Genomic DNA, 4,784 nt, shown 5'->3' with positions numbered 1-4,784 from the left:
GGCTATGTGTGCAGACAGACAGGCCATGGCATGACGTCTCTCTAACCCGCACCGTCTCGTTTGCTGCAGCTGGAGCTGGAGGCGCTTCGGGCCCGGCTGGCACAGGCAGAGCAGGACATGGAAACTGTGCTGTCCTGGTAGGTGTGGGGCTGGGGAGGGAGCTGGCTGTTCCTGTTGTGCGGCACAGGGCTCGGGGCACAAGCCCAGGGCCCATCCCACCTTCTGTGCGTGTTTCTGCCTGGGGAAGGGGTGTTTTCTGGGACGGTGCCATCCATCTCTCTGAGCCCAGAAATGGTTTTTTGTCTCCACAGCGCATGGGAAAGGGAGGAGCAGCTCCGGGTGAGTTTGCATGGGGCAGGGGTCCTCAGGGCTGTGGGCAGGGGAGGGAAGAGGCTGAGGCCAAGCTTGGCCAGGCTGGGGGACATCCCAGAGGCTGCTGAAGCTGGGAGCAGAGTCCCGACACATGGCGTGCGGGGAGAGGAGGGACCTGATGGGTGCGCAGGGAGGTAACGCTGGTGGGTGCGGGGCCCGATACGCTGGGCGCAGGCATGGGCAGGCTCTGACGGGCTGGGGCGATTCTCGTGCAGGCCCAAGTGGAGGCGCTGAGGAGCCAGAACCTCTTCCTGGTGCTGGCCCTCAAGGCACAGAGGGAGCAGGGCTGCCAACAGGACGACAGCCCCATGGAGGTGAGTCCTTCTGCATGCCCCTGCCCAGGGGGAGGGGGAGCGTGCGTGTGCTCGTGTGTGCACAGGGCAAGGCTGGCCCCTGCTGTGCCAGCCCCGCAGTGGAGGTGACGGGGGGTTGCCCTGGGGGGAGGGCTTATGTGTGCAGTGCTGGGCACCATGTGAGCTGTGTGGATGGCACAGTGGGACCGGTGGGGTGACAGGTCTGTGCTGCACTGACCTCCCCTGCTCCCTGGATTGCTGCCCCCCAGCCTCCCCACATACTCCACCACATGCCAGTGCTGGCCCACGGGCTTGATTTTCTCTTCACTGCTATGTTACTTTTTCATTTGCACCAGACTCCCATGGATATGGAGGGGATGGCGGAGGAGTGCTGGCCACCCTGGAGGAGGTAAGTGAGGGACAGGGAGGGCAGGGTGAGGTGCGGGGCTGTCCTGGGTAGCTGGTGGGCTCTGGGCCAGGCTATGGCATGTTGCAAGTGGTGCTGTTTGCAGGTAGGGGAGTCCTTCCTTCTCCGGTGCTGGTGGGGATGGATTCAGTCCAGGACCCATTTCTGACCAGCTCCTTTTTGTGCAACCAGGAGCATTAGCCCCCACCCGGAAAAGGAGGCAGGGTCCCACGAGGACAAGGGGACGCAAATCAACGTGCCCCTCCCTGCAGAAGCCAGCACCCAGGCAGAGGGCCCTGGGCATGAACACACCAGTACCCAGACCGGGGCCCTCTGCTGGGCTGAAGTCAGGTGTGAGACTAAACCCCTGCCCGTCATGGAGGCAAGCATGCAAACCAAGACTCGCCTCCGTCCAAATCAACGAGGACACGGGGAACGGTATGGTGCTTTTTTACTGTTTGTTTGTGAGCCTGGGATCAGAGCGGGATGGGACCTGGGTGCTGATCAGGGCCCCTTCTGCCTCCAGGCAGGTCAGGATGACCCCTGATGCCCATCCCTCAGGGTGCCAGTGCCCTGAACCAAGCAGCTGTCCCCTGTGTCAGTCCCACATCATCCCTGGGCCTCTGCATCCTGTCCTCATGCTATGTGGGGGCCACATCTTGGGAGGGGATTGCCTCCTGGCGGTATGAAGACCGAAGATGCTGGGGAGATGCCTACTTACCCTTACCGTAAAGAATTTCTTCCTGATGTCTAATCTAAATCTGCTCTGTCAGTTGGTGGAGCTTGTTTCTAGTTATCCCAAGGGGCACCCTGGTCAATAGGCTATCTCCTATTTCTTGCTGTCCACCTCACTCGTGATGAATTTGTAGACGGCCACAGGTCACCTCTCCATCTTCCCTTGCAGAGGCTGAAGACATCCAGGTCCCTCAATCTCTCTTCATAGGACTTTAGCTGCAGGCCCCTAACCACACAAGTGGCCCTCCTCTGGACCCTCTCAAGGTTATTCACGTCCCTCTTGAAGTGGGCACCCAAAACTGGATGCAGTTCTCCGGCTACGCCCTTACCAATGCTGCATAAGGGGAAGTATCACCTCCCTAGACCCGTTTGGGATGCACCTGCTAATGCATGACAGAGTGCGGTTAGCTTTACTTCTCACTTTGTCGCACTGACAGCTCAAGTTCATCTTGGAGTTGACTATGACTCTGAGATCCTTGCAGCAAGGTAGGGCTCCCCGCCTAGGCGCTGTGCTGGGTTCCCCCACCTGACTCGCCTTCCACACCTTGTTATTAATTAATTAATGATCTTAATTAGGCAGGAGACTGCCCATTTACAGCCCTGATGCCAGGGAGCACCATCTGTGGCTCCGTAACTTCCCTACACCACAGCCCATTCCTTGCAGATGGCATCCAGATGTTACAGTGCTGCCGGCCGAGCGCTGGAGCAAGCTTAGGCCGTGCTGTCAGGCCTCGGTCACCTGCACATTCACACTTCCCGCCTCTCACTCGGGCCTCGCACACTCCACCCTGTCTCACAGGGTCTCTTTCATGCATCACCAACTTATGCTGCCCTGCTCCCTCCTGGAGGGAGCAAGGCCATAGGCTTAGCTAGTCCATTCCTTGGGTGGCAGACGTACCATCTGTGGGGCCTCTCCCGCAACCCTTGCCGGAGTAGTGGCCAGCCAAGTACTTGACTGGGTCTAAGCTTACTCTGGCCCCTTCCGGGACAACACCATGTGTATATAAATGTACTGGGCCCTCAGCCCTCTGTGTCTTCTCCCCCTTCACTCGGGCTTCCCATCTCCACACCCTTCCCTCAGGCCCACGGAGCTTCCCTCCCGGGTGGGCTCAGGTGGCCGCAGCCATGCCTGGACCCCACCCGGGAGGTGTCCCGGAGGTTAAGGTGCCTCGATGTCCCTTTCACCAGGGTGGTAATGGGCATTTCATGGGGATCCCACACCACTGGGAGCCTCACCAGGCCACCCACTCCCAGCAGGGTGCAGTTTTTGGTCATGCCCAGGACCAGGAGCCTCCTAGGCATCCCCTACAGCTCCTCCCTTACCTCCAGGGTGCTCCATGAAGCTTCACAGCCAGGCGATGCTGTTGCCTGGCCTGCCAGCAGCAAAATGCCCTGCTTATATAGGCAGCCTTGAATCAAAAAATGGGTGCCGTAATTAGGCACCTGCTGGCTGCTGGCTTCTAGCCCTTAAAGTGGGAGGCACAAACTGTGCCCTGCCACAATCCCGTTCTGCTGCTGTGCTCCTTTGGAAGTCATTTCCCAGTTTGTGAGTGTGACGGTGATTCTTTCTCCCTAGGTGCAGCGCTTAGCACTTAACTTTATTAAAGTGCATCCTATGCTGTCCATCATCCATCTCTAACCAGTTACCCTTGTGCAATCAGGAGCAGATGCCCCTCCCAGGGGCTGGACGCAGGGACCCAGGCCAGCCTGCCCCGTACCAGAAAGGCCAGCACCCAGGCAGAGGGCCCCCACCATGGAGACACCTGCACCCAGACCAGGGCCCTCTGCCTGGCTGAGGTGGGGTGCCAGGCTGGCCCGGGGACGATGTTGGAGGCAGGCACCCAGACCAAGGGGCATCATTGTCTAAGATGGACACAACAGGGGGAAAGGTATAATGATTTTCCTAGTGCTAGCATGAGAGCGTGGGATCTGTGTGAGGGTTGGAAGGGCTGGAGCCAGTGTCATATTGAATGAAATAGTTTGAATGTTTGTAATGGTTGCCCATTCGCCAGTTTCAGGAAGAAGATAACATCTATCTCCTTATCTAAGTCATTCTTTTTGGACTACGTGTAAAAGGTCCTGACTTTGTTTAAAGTCTTAATTTGAATTTTATCTTCAGAAGTCTTTTACAAAGAGCAAATATCCTGAGTTCCGAGAGATCAAACCCTAGGGCCTTTTGACCAGATTGGTAAGAAAAGGTCATTTGCAGTGGTATGGAAGTTCCCCAAAGTAATTAAAATGCTCAACAAAAGAAACTAATTACTAAGCAAAAGAATCTATTGAGTAAGATCCGAGCCCAAATTTGGGAGTAATGACAGGTTTGAGTAGGAGTGGCCCAAGACCGCAGCTCACTCAATAAAAACTGTAACTTACTGTCCCAATTTGGAGGTGACCCTACTTGCAGAACAACGAAGGAAGAATCGCAAGTGTAGGCCAGATCAGATTGATCACCTGAACCAACCTCTCCATGAACACGAATCTTTTAGTTCACGCTGAAGCCGCGGAGCACCTGAAAGGGACTGAAGGAAGGGGACTTAGTCCTATCACTGCTGAGGCCAGCCTATTGAATTGTATTGCTGAGGCGAGCCCATTGAACCTAACTACTGAGGCCAACCCATTAAATCGTACTACTGAGGAATGAAACCATTTTTTGGTATTTGGCTTCTCGGAATTCTAGGATTGTAAGTATATTATGAAAATAATAGTATTGATTCAAATTTAACTTTTAGTTGTAATTGTAGTTGTTTTTGTAACACTAAGTCTTATAGCATTGTTTGGGAAGGAAGTGCATTCGGAGCATTGTTTCTGATATATGTAGTTATTGTGTTCTTAATGTTTGTGGTATTTCTTAAAGCTAAGCAGTGTTATATACGTAGCAAAGAGTTTTAAAATAAAATTGTGTTGTATAAATTAAGTGTGTAATCATTGTGAAATCGTGCAATCAGCTAACTACTCCCCCAGCCAGTACATCAAAAGGA

At 54.6% G+C, this 4,784-nt stretch overlaps 1 long non-coding RNA gene across 1 annotated transcript; it reads left to right on the top strand.

The window, feature by feature from the left end:
- Positions 1–648: 648 nt before the first annotated feature.
- LOC132243905 (uncharacterized) lies at positions 649–1,305 on the top strand. Its single transcript, XR_009455476.1, has 3 exons — positions 649–686; positions 1,022–1,074; positions 1,264–1,305. It is a non-coding gene; the product is annotated as an uncharacterized LOC132243905 (long non-coding RNA).
- Positions 1,306–4,784: the final 3,479 nt, after the last annotated feature.

The sequence above is a fragment of the Alligator mississippiensis genome, chromosome 11, assembly GCF_030867095.1.
Source record: "Alligator mississippiensis isolate rAllMis1 chromosome 11, rAllMis1, whole genome shotgun sequence".
Classification (NCBI taxonomy): domain Eukaryota; kingdom Metazoa; phylum Chordata; order Crocodylia; family Alligatoridae; genus Alligator; species Alligator mississippiensis.
Note: the sequence above shows the minus strand (reverse complement) of the source record. Positions and strands in the feature narration are given on the sequence as shown.